This window comes from Pinus tabuliformis, chromosome 5_1 (assembly GCF_031772625.1).
Source record: "Pinus tabuliformis cultivar Carrire ecotype Pingquan chromosome 5_1, CPIR1, whole genome shotgun sequence".
NCBI classification, from domain to species: domain Eukaryota; kingdom Viridiplantae; phylum Streptophyta; class Pinopsida; order Pinales; family Pinaceae; genus Pinus; species Pinus tabuliformis.
Window position 1 is genome coordinate 687,849,596 of NC_142305.1, and position 13,058 is coordinate 687,862,653.

Sequence of the window (13,058 nt, forward strand, 5' to 3'; positions counted from 1 at the left end):
TATCTTAGATGTCACACTTGTCGTAACTAGTGATGGAGTGGTCACACACAAAATTTTTTATTGTTTATATGTCATGGGTAACCTATGTTGTTGAGTCATCAAGTACTCTAAGTGTTAGATAATTGTCGAAACCTTATCACTTCACACATCAGTCCCACTAGGCAAATACTTAATCATTTCCAAAGAGGCTTCCTGACCTTTCAACTTGACTTCACTCAGCCTATCTGGACTATGAACTGCATATTTCCAGTCCTCTAGCACTACCCTTGGCCCTTAAATATGCACAATGTGCAGTTTCTTCCTCCCAGGGTTGTTGCACTGCGCAATTCCTAAGCCCGCAATCCAACCTTCACCTCCAGAATTGTGCAATCTTCTCAAACAGCCTGGCCTAAACTCCACATTGCACAAGCACAAAGTTTCCTCCCTATCCTCCTGGACTTCATAATCCCATCGAAGACTAGCCTCCCTTCATCTCCATAACTGCATAGAAGCTTCTCCCAGGGCTCATTCTTCTCATCCTGACCCACTGTCTCTCAAAACTATGTAGACATTGTCCCTAATCCTAGCTTGAACTGCACATTGCATAGTTCTAGGCGTCAAGCCTCAATCCTAGCTATTGGGACTATGTAATGCATAGTCAATGAGTCTCCCTTCCCAACTTGTAACTCAATGCTAGCTCAGTCCCCAGACCAAAATGCACCATCTTAGGTTAGGAGATTTTCGAGTTTATGTCCTCTCGTCATGAGTGAATTGCAAATACAAGAACTTGGTGGGATGATGAAGAAGTTTATGAAGGAGGTAGACATGAAAATGACACTCTTGTAGTTGAGAATGAAAGTTGATCTATCAAGGTAAAGCAAAGGGACACCAACTCGCGACCACAACCCAAGACTTGAGATCATTGAAGATTCCTATCACCAATCCATGAGGAGGTGGAAGACAAGGGTATTCTCAAGAAGAAATCATTCACAATAGCAACAATGGCTTGACATTTCCATATCACTCAATCTGTTCATATCAGCAGTGCCATGCCATGTCTTGTCACAAGCTATCATATGCCATATAATCATTGCAGACCATGTATATTGTATTCATTGTAAATTGGAAATCCAAAGGACACATATGTAATACGGAGAGTCATGTAAGTTGAAAAGTCATAGGAAGTCAAACAGTCATGAGGGTAGTCAAAGATTCACAAGGAGTTGGGAGCATCACCCCTTGGTTATATATACTCCCTCATTGTATAAACAAAGGACATTTTCACCTTGGCTCCTCCCACAAGGCATTAGAGAGATCAACTAGTTCTTTGAGAAGAAAGGAGTGGCTCCAATGTCCCACTATTGGGGCTAGTGATGTACATTGTAAACATATGTCTTGGAACTTTTTCTTAATAATAGAATCCTTTTAAGGCTGACACATTCTTCATGCATGAACTACGAATGTTTGTAAAACTATTATGTGGACGTTTTTATTTTATGTTTGCTTTCACATGTATTAAGATAGTTGAACTATTTCAGTTATTTTAGTGCTTATCTTATTAAGAATGTGTTGTAATGGTTGTTATTGATGTCCCATCCTTGTGGACTATTTCGTGGGATACTAGACAAATATCTCCTTGTTTGTTGGTTGTAACGACTGTCGCACCCATTGTCGACTATCCTGTTGGATGTTAGATGGATCCTTTTGGTTCATGTGTGCCTCTTCCTGGGTGGTACTATTACCTCTCACTTAGAGGCTCACTTTTCTCCCCCTTTTGCAGGAGAAGAACCTTGACATAGTCACAACTTCACACTCTCGAGGCATAACTCCCTTGCTTTTCGAAGACACCATTCCATCCCTCTCCCATGCTGATAGTTAGAGCTAAGGCATATCTTTGAGACATATGGCAACCAGGCCGATATATCAGATGGGGCTCATACACCAAATAGTGTGAGGTCTAATTGGGACTTCACATCATGGATACCCCCTTGGTTGACGAATTTCCACCATCATCAATAGATTTTGGAGGTTGTTTTATACTGATCAATGTGGAAAATTTGAATCTGATTATACCTAGAGAACCCATCCATGAAGGATAGGGCCTCATGTCCTACACAAGCATCGATAACTTGATCGATGAAAGACGTAGGTAATTGTCTTTAGGAAATGCTTTGTTCAGATCTCGAAAATAAGTACAAACTTGTATGGTGCCCTGTTTTTTCATGACGGGTGCATGGTTAGAAAACCAAGTCGTGTAAGCGATAAGATAAATGAAACCAACTTTGTTGAGTTTCTCAATTTCTTGCTTGATCGATTCTTGCTTAGAGGGATGTAATTGATATTGTTTCTGCCTAATGAGATGGGTGTCAGGCCAGGTGTCAATATGATGTTCCATAATGGTGGGACCGATGCCTGGAGTTTCAGAGTAAGCCCATGCAAAGATATACCTATATTCTTGGAATAGGGCAATGTATGAGGCCACCTTTTTCTCGGAGAAAGCTGCCCCTAGTGAGATCTCTTCAACTATGCCAGGTTTTTTTGCAATTTTGACCTTAATGGTAGGTGAAATATTTTCCATTCTCCATTCCTCAAAATCATCTGGTACCGGGATGGGATTTTTAAACCAATCCATTTGTCCTGGAGGCAGGAAGTCTTTTGATGCTACAATGCAAATATTAAGGCTAGGTGCGTCAGTGGGTACAAATTATTTTTCAAGTAGAAATTATGAGTGATGGTGGATGGCATCCCATACACATTCAGGTTTTGTCATGGCTTCTAGAATATATTTGTCTGAATGAAAAATATTATCTTTCATTGAATTAGGTTGTGTCATGACTTGAGGTTGGCGTTTAGACCTAGTTGTGTTGGTAGACAAGAAATAATAAGATCCAGTGGTTGATGTTGTAGAACCTAGCGAATTTGAGATTGTGCAGATAGGATGGGATGCACCGTCGATCAAGGTGCCACCGATGTGGTGGGTTTAGTAGTCTCGGAACCAAAAAATTATGAGCAGAGAACTTGAATCATGGTTACTATGAACAAGGAAATAATTATATGTGATGTTGTGTGTCATCATCATTAGGTGGTGATATAATTTCCATAATGGCGAGTTGAAAATGAGTGGAAGTTCTTTTACCCTGGGTGGTGTCCGAGGGGAAAATTTTTCTTCCTCCTGAGGAGTTTGATGTTGAATCCTAAGTTTTCAAAATGTTTGTAACATATGACATGTCTCGAAACTATGAGAGGTACTGGTGCAAATACTACACACAGGACTAGTACTAACACTAAAAATGGTGTGAGCGTAAATATCGTCCATAGTGTGAGATGATGACGCTTGATTGGGGTCTTGAGGTGGGGCAATCTTGGGTGCTGACAACCTCTGGATATTAATATCAACATGAGGTGACTTCCTAGTGTGGGAGGATCTCAATGCTACTCTTGATGCTCTAAAACGTGGAAGGCAATGACAATTCCACATATGATGTGTTTGAGAGAAGATGTGACAATAGAAATGTGTGAGTCTCTCTTGGTTTGAGAGATGGATTTTTGAGGTGTGCACTACTAAGTGAAAGACGTCTCTTATCTTTCCAAACTCCTAACATTGATTTACCAAGTGGTTTTTTCTATCACACAGGGAAAATGTGAGGGGTGATCCTTTTGTCCAGACGGCTTAAGATCTTTTGGTCTTTTTGTCTGATCTAGACCGATTATGGTGAGAGGAGATTTTCTTATGGAGGCTTGGCTGAACTTCTAGCGGCCTTTTTTTCGTTAAACACACATAAGATGGACCTATATGCTTCATTCCCTTGTGGTGTGATGCGATTCGATGGTTTGGTATATGATCCAACTAAATCAAAATTCTTAGTGATGAATCGCCGCATGAATCCTAGCATAGAGAAGAATCGGGGAAGATGGGAGTAGTGTTGCATGTGATGATTTCTTGCACAAATATGGAAAGTGCGATGTTTTGGTGCCTAGGTCTTCTAGTTTTGGTAATGCGGGTGACTGGATACAATCGGTTGAATGCTTATAATTTGGGACATTGGTTTATCAAATGATATGGTTCATTACATAAAGCGCACGTGGAGGTATGTTGGGGTGTCACTGATCATGGTTTCCTTCGAACATGGCAAGATTTTGAGGGAATAGAAGAGGGATAGGAGCAAGAAGATTCTTCCCTCATGACATAAAAAATGGTTTTAGACCCATCCTCCACTGGTAGTAATGGGGTATTGGTTTGGGTGAGTGCACCTAATGCATCTCGATATCGAGGGATTTTGGGGCAATGATGAGTGTAATGCCCATATTTTGTGCATATGGTGCATGCATGGTTGGTGCACAATGCCTTATAATGTGTGGGTGTGCTCTTTTCTCCATTGGGGGAGGAGGGTTCACTAGTGCTTTTGGGGCATGCAGAAGAGATTTGAGCTCGTCTAACTCAGGGCACATATTGGTGGGGTGCCCAACTACTTCACACAAAGCACAGGGTGGAGGAACCCTAGAGGAGGGAGTGTTTGAAGCTTCTACCTTCTTTCCTTTTTTCTTATCCCTTTTTCTAGCACTGGTTGGTGTCGATGCAGGCAATACCTGTCGCAGTGTATTATCCCAAGGAGTAATAGGACTGATGCTTGTTGCATTGATACCTGACCTTGTTGACATGACCTGATGGGACGTATACGAGATTGGTATCACCAGAGGCATATTGGGCAACGAGAGTGTTACAATGACTTGGTGTGAGACAAAACCAGGTGTGGGAATAAGAATGGTTTTTGGGTGATACCATATGGTAAGAAAGCATGATCAGTAACAACATTTTTTTTGGTCTTTGAAACTGGTTCTTGATCTTGAGGGTTGTTTGATGAACTCATAATGCACATCGGTGCTCCTGTGGCTAGAGAAATATCCTCTATCAAATGTGGGTCTCCTAGGAATGCCCCTAGGGGTGTTGATGGCTTAAATTGGCATGGGCTGAATTCAGTGTAAGTGGTGATCAATTTGGGAGAAGATGTGACGAAAGGTAGCACACCCTCAGGTGCAGTTAATTTATTATTCTAATAATATGTGAGTTGATATATTGTAATAATTCTCATGTCACGGGGGAACATCATTATCCCAAATACGGAAGATGCTATTGCTGACATTTTATACATGTAAATTCGGCCCAACAGGATATTTTTATCCAACTATGCATCTAATACTTTGATATCTATTAGCACGATTTTTACGGCTAGTTGTACTAGAACACCTTGTTATAAGCCTACGGGAACTGAAGGGAGCCTATTGTATGCTCTAAGAGTGATGTCAAAAGGTTTGAGTTAAGGGGATCCAAGTTTCTACCAAATAGTTTTGGACATTATATATGTGGATGCCCCTTCATTGACTATGCAACGATGGGTGGTGATATTCTAGACTGAGACTGGGATTTGAAAAGCGGTGGTTGATGGTAGACATGGGGTACATTTATCTAAGTCAAATATCATTAGGTGAGAATTGGAAGGATAAATTTCTCCTAATGTGGAAAGTAAGGCTTTCCGTTGGGTTGGGAATGTTTGCAAAACTTCCAATGCTGACGTAGTTGAAGGTGTTTGGGATAAGGCATCAACCGTACTGTAGTTATGAGTAGCCTTTGAGTTATGTCCTACTCGTCGTAAAGGACCTTTAACCATATTTTGGATGGGCTCTATGGTGTATCGAGGGATTTTTAAAGTTGTTGTAGGGGCTGCAGTAGTCGAGGTGGAAGGATTGGTTTCTGGTGGAGTTCCGTACTCTCGGTTGCGCATTTGCAAGAGAACATCTTCTCCTTCCATGTAAATGTTGCGGTTTGAGGAAGTTTGGGAACTTCCTCCATAAGGGTTTTGAGAGTGGTCCTACTGGATATTTACCACTCCCTAGTGGGGGAACGGATGCTGCATTATTGCATTTTATTGGTTTTTCCCCCCTTGCCCCCCACTTTCTTTCATTATTTTCAACTCAGGGAGTTGAGGAGAGTGATGGGTAGAATGATTGGCATATGAGTTCTAGGAAGGAGGAATTGGTATCAGGTTCCTTGGGGGGTATGGGCCACCTTGCATGGGAAGGTATTACCCACCCTGTGCAGGTTGGTATTGGTTAACTTGCATAGCAAGATCCTGCATAGGCATAGGTTGTTTAGGGTAATATGATGTGTGGTGAGGTGATGCTGTGGCACCATATGGTTGGACATTGTAGTTGAATCGAGGGTACTGGAAATTGTTGTTGGGGTGGTTTTTGCCTATGGTTCCAATTAACCCATCAGCAACATTGGATGTTCTTGGTGTCTCTTTATAAGTCTACAGGCGTGGGGCGTCTGGAAGCACATGATAGGAATATCTAGACTAGGTGTATATAAGCTCTAATTGTTGAGCTTTGTTGATGGCCTCTTCCTAGTTATACGAGGATGAATTCTCCATGTATTTTAAAATTTCCGATGTGAGGGATCTCAAAAACAGTTTGAGAAGGAATTTGTCTTCAAATTGTGCTTTACTTAAGCTACGACATTTCCACCATTCATGGATATGATATGATATGTGTGTAGCAGGTGTTTGTTTGAAGTGAGGAGTTCCAGGCCTGAGTCATGACGAACCGGAAGCTGGAAGAATGTGAGGAATGTTTTGGCTAGGGAACTAAATTTTCCATGTGACGCAGAAGGTTTTTCAATATACCATTTCATTGTTGGCCCAATAAGGGTGTGTTGAAACATTCGTAATCGAATAGTATCATCTGTGATACTATTAGATGAACACCACAGGTGAAAATTGATGACATGGTTTCCTGGGTCTTCTCCATGTTTCCCTTCAAATTTTGGAATGTCAGAAGGGAGCTTGGTGGGCATGGCTGGTTAATTCTCATCATGCACAATCAGTTCATTGGTTAGCTTACTCAAATCTGGAAGGTTTAAAGAAGCTAAGAACGAGACTTGTGAGTTGTTTGCCATTGCGAAACGATTTTGGACAACAATATGAATGGGGGTTCCCTGATGAGGGTGGTTACCCTGGTGAGTTCTACGTGGACTCCCTGGAGGGGAGTTATGGGAGCTTGCCTCAGGGGTAGTGTATGGGGTACTTTGACGAGGAGGAGTTCCAAGAAAATTTGCATCAATAAAGGAAGATCCTATAATGGTAGTTGATTGGTGTCTTCTATGCCTAAATGGTGAGAGACCTGGCACTCCTCCTGGTAATGGAGGAAGGTTTAGAAAATGTCTATATCAAAGGATATCTGTGGGGTCCCATATGTTGTCGAGTAGAGTGTTTTGTACTTTATGTGATTGAGGGAAGGAGACGATTCTTAAAGAAAATAAATCACATACATAAAACAAAGTGAAAATAAAATGATTACTTTCTCTTTAACTTTAGCCTATATGATCAATCAAACAAAAAATGGTTTTCATTTGTTTTTGTGTATGATAAAAGATCCTATGAAGACTTATTCGTCCTTTCCACTCTCAAAGTAATTGAGCCTTGCGAAGATATCTTTTGATGGGTATAGGGGCAACATCTCAAAAGAACTAGCGACTCCTTCTAGCAGCCGAAGGATTGACCAAGGTAATGGATGAGGCTTTGGTGTTTCCCGCACCTCCACCTATAGGGATGGATTCCCTAGATTTTGGCCACTAAAGTATCTTCATCCCACGTGAACATTCAAGTCTTTAGCTTCTTGATATTCTGTTATGAGTACCGAGAACTAACCGGGTCGGGTATCCCCAAATAGTACCACACACACTAGACCTAAACCTAACCCCCTATGAATCGGGTCTCTGCCATGATCGGGTATTATTTTCTATGGGATGATTAAATGATTTTAAGCTCCCTAAAAATTCAACTGCTATGTCTCAAATATGTAACATGACCATGGCAGCTTATGGGATGCCTACGCCCTAATGTTCCTAACTTGAACTATAAATTCTTTGGTGGCCCCTGTGGGGAATTTAGTTGTTTCAAGTTATGGTTTCTTTTAAGGGTCTTACTTTCCTTTAGGGTGTGAGATGTAAGCTAAAATAAACTAAGTATCAAAATATCTGGAAACTGGATGCCTTCTAATACGAAGTTTATAGAAGCTTAGTGTGTGATATATAATTGTGTGCTAGTGATCAAGTGGGCATGGAAAGAGTGATAGGATGTGGATATTATGTGATCCGTTTTTAATATCCTCCTGATTAAACTAGATTTCAATTGTTCCTTAAATGAAAAAGAAATTATATGTGGATAATGGGCCGCTTACTCTTTATCCTATAACAATATGTATGACTAAAGGGAGATGGAAAACACAAGTGTGTTAAGAAGGCTTTCATATGCTAGCCCAGGTTCAACTAAAAGATGCAAGGGAAGAAAATATTACTTGATTTTTGTAATGACACTTGGTCCTAGTCCCAAAATTGATGAAGTGAAAAATTTCTTTGATTAGTGACAAGATTTTTGGACGATAGGCCACTTACTCCACTAATTAAGCTATGTGATTTGCAAAAACTAGCAAAATAGATTGAAAAATATGTGTGGAATTTGGCCACTTACTTTCCCCCTAATTAAGCTATATGAGAATTGCAAAAAAAAAGTAAAGATAATCTAATTACCCAACTAATTGTGATTAGTAGAGAAATTAAGTAATCTAAACTGATTGGAAACAATTTGCAGAGGTGAAGGAAATTCACTAAAGGCCGCCAATCACCTGAAAATGAGAAATTGCAAGGATTTTTTAGCTTTTTGGAAACCACACGGGATTTGTTATGCACAGATGTGTGACCACGTCTGTTTGAGAAAAATTCACACGGTTGATAGAAAACTTTTGCATTAACAAGCTTCTCGATCAACATCAGGTCCAACAGGTCCTATAAAAATTCTAGAGAGATGTTGAACACCTTGTAAGTTGATTATGCAGAGAGAAGGTCGTACAAACACAACCAATTAGATTAAAGAAAAGAAAATAGGGGAGCCTCCATTCCCGTTGTAGTGTTTTTGTAGCAATGGTGTACTAAAATACACCTTCTTAGTAGTAGCTTGTTACCTACAAAGAAAAACAAGCAGTTTGGTTGTTGTCAGTGGACAAACATGAAGAAACAAAGTATTGCAAATGATGAAGACAATACATACATAAACATAAAATAAAACAAAGAGAATAACACATAAACAATTCTTAATGAAGCAAACAAGTCAACACAATTATGGAAAATGGCTCCCTTTATTGACTGTTGGTGGTAGGAAATGAATACAAATAGTAGAATTCTAAGCACTTGAAGAGAATTCTTTGAGAAATGGTGCTAAAAAATCCTTAGCAAGGAGTTTCTTTTCTTCACTCTCTTTGCAAGCTTCTCCTCTCTATCCAAGAAGTATCAAGGCTCTCTATATGGTGGAATCCTATCTACAACAATGTGATGGATTTCTAAGAAGAAATTATGCCACAACAATAGTGCTCTACTTCTTATACATAAGCAATGAAATGGAGTTTTTCTCTAATAACAATTTGGCCAGCATAACGATGTATCATGTTTTGGTTCTCCCATGGCCTGTTTATATAGAATTTTTTAATCCATCTTCCCTCTCTTGGTTCATGAATGATAATGACTTGTGATTAGGACAAGATGATTCCATGAAGGATTGCATATCTTCAGGGTGCCTCGAATGTGATTGTCCTTGGCTGAGATCCTGTCAAGGAATCATCTTCCAAGCATGGGAAGTGGTCCTGAATTGTTGATCGTTCATTCCTTCGACTACGTGACTATCGAAGAAAGTACCATTCATAGCGCAACTATCAAAGAAAAAGTCATGCTGACATCAAATTTTAAATACCATATGCTTTGGACCTTAGGAGAAATTAATTTTTTTGATCTTTATAATGTCTTCAGCTAGAAAATATTCACTTGTGCATTCTGTTGGACTATCTTGGGCGCCTTTTGGATTGTACAAATATGTGTACCATTTTTTGTTGTTAACAGTCATAGTAGCTAGATGTGTTGATAGTATGGGAGGGTTCTAAGACTCAAATATGACTCACACAAAGAATTCAAAAAAATTATAACATAAATGTTGAGGAGATGAAATTATGTGGGTAGCAAGATGTGATCATAGAAGCAACAATCCTAGCAACTACTAGAAGAAACAACATACCAATCATCATCACATGGCTACCTTGAATCCTAAATTTCTCCATTCTCATAATAACAAAACACCAACACAATATTGAAGTGGAATTAAAGACTAGTGTCTATGACGAGATTTAACAACAAGAATTTTGTTAGCCCTCTTATCCTAATATTGTCTCCTCCTAATTGAAAAGATGCCTTGGGTTTATGGTTTAATTGATCAACCTAAATTTTGGGGGATAATCCTTAAACCTAATATCCACTCCCTCTTGTAATTTGTAATCCCTACTTCCCCTTGAACCCTTTAACCCTATAACATTAGTAACATATGGTCTCTAACACTTAATAATTCCCCACACCCCTAACTCACATAATCCATATAACCCTGATAACTCCTGAACCCATAAGTCCCAAACCCTTTATAACCTAATATAAATCTACAACCCTCAATATTGAAATTTTAACCCTTGAAGCCTTTATCTCATAATATAACATTTAATGCACCTATTACTTGATACTTATAATCACTCGTCACAATAAAAACTAACCCTTAAAACAAGTAACCTATGTCACATATAAAACTTAACTCCTAATCCTTAAAATATAAGTACAATACAAATATATCTCTTTATTAGTAACCCATAATGCTAATAATCCAAAAAATGTATAACCTTTATCCCTATATAAATCCATAACCATAACCAAAAACGTCTATATTGTATTATAATTGTAATCCATACTGCATATAATGCTTGAGATCAATAACACTTGTTAGGAAAAATAATGTTGGGTTGGGGGGGGGAAGTGGGGATGAATGAGTATTTTTAACTCACTTTAACTTTTCATTTCATATTCTGAATTTTGTATGCTATTGTTCTTTATGAAACAAGTGTATCAACGCGACTATGGTAAATAAAAATCGTGTATATCCAGATTACTAATTTTATATGTTTCATGAGATGTTCATCTTTCACCGGTACTTTATTATTTCATTATCCATTAATTAATTGGTAACCATGAGCAGTGAGAGAAGAATAAACCATCACACATAAGAAACACAATAACACATGAGAACACCAATATTTTTAAGTGGAAACCTAATGTGGGATAAAACCACCGTTACCATAGTCTTTGTCTTGTTTCTTATTATATAAAGAAAATATTCTTACAACATTGTACTGGCATAGAATCTTACCAACACATAGGCACTCACCTGCAGGAGCCTACAACCTCCACTCATTCCCCAACACCCACTGGAAGGGAGCTCCAACCCCCTGATCTCATTTACCGACTCCTACCAGAAGGGAGAACCTACCCCCTGAAAAAATTTACTAGCTACCACTGGAAGGAAGCTCTGACTCCCTCACTGAAGGCTCCAACCCTCAACACCTCTTGTGGACCACATTTTATAATATTTCATACTAGATCCACCTGACTCAAAACATCAAAACATATAGGCCACCTTTCATCATATTTTCAAATTGAACCCACACCTAACATTATGCTCAATACCAAACTAAATATTGAAACTAAACTACAATCATAGAACCAACTGAATCATTGTTTCATTAGAAAACCAATCACCAAACTAAATTTCAATCAACCCTTGCAACTAGATCAAACCAATCCATATCATCATAATCAAATCATACCAACCGCTCATAAATAATCCATACACTATTAAACCATCACAGAAATAAAGTGTTGTGACTGCAAACCCTAATCAGATTTACTTTAGAATGTATACGCAATTGTTCTGAAGCATACCTGCGTATATACATGCTTCCTCTGCATAACACCCGCATACAGATCTCAAATCATTGACTACTACATCATGAATCACTGTAACACTGAATTAACCACTATACCATACATATATCATTGAACTAATCATAGATTACTAAACTAATCATAGAACACCACACCCAATCAACACTGTCAGACAAAGATCAGTGTGATCAAGACTTCATCGATAGACAACAACAAACAATACAACTCATTAAATGTCATCATTTATCAACACTACAAACCCTAGAACATATACGCGACATTCATGAAACATATCAGTGTATGTACGTGACTACCATACATAACGCCCGTGTACAGATCTCAAAATAAATAGTAAATTCATAGAAGTTATACATGATTATACAAAACCAGATTCATGTATGTACGTGACTATATAGCATAAAAATAGCATACATAATTGAAATTACTGAAACATACTTTCGCTGCAACCACAACACATACTACGCAAAATTCACAGTGACACATTCATACAAGGGTATCATTATCACCAAAAATCTATGATTGTTATATACAATCATAAACAGATCAAGCAAGTATATTCATTAGTCTTCACTACACTTTCAGATCTATCAGATCTAAGCCATCTCCTTTCTCTCTAGTGCATCCTTGTTTTAGATCAAATTACACATGAATAACCCATAACTTGCACATATAACACATTGATCTCAATCTCCTTATATAGTTTTAGCCTTATCCAATACCTTAGGTAAATCCCTTGGTAATGTCGTGATTATTCTTTGACGGGATCAAATAACCATTGCTGCTCCAATTACTATGGGCCAATACCATGGTAATAACCCCTGGTATCCAGAATTTCATGGTTCATATTTTGTACATGACTTTTAATCACAAGACCTGCATATGTATTTGACCCTTCTTCAATGGATCTGTGTATACTTTCTAAAACTTCACCTTTAACATCCATTTATCACTGAATTGCCTTTTCTTTGTTCATGTCCTTTTTAGTATCTATACCAAACTGCATGAGATCATATTATCACAATGTTGACTTCAATTACATCTTTATCAATCAGGTTTCCATAAAGGACAAAACATTATCCATAATGATAATAACCTCCCCCTTTGGACTTGATGGAAACCACTTTGGTGTTTGAACACTACCTACAAATACATCGACAAACACCAAGTCTTCTCTTAAACACACCAAGGACATGTTGAC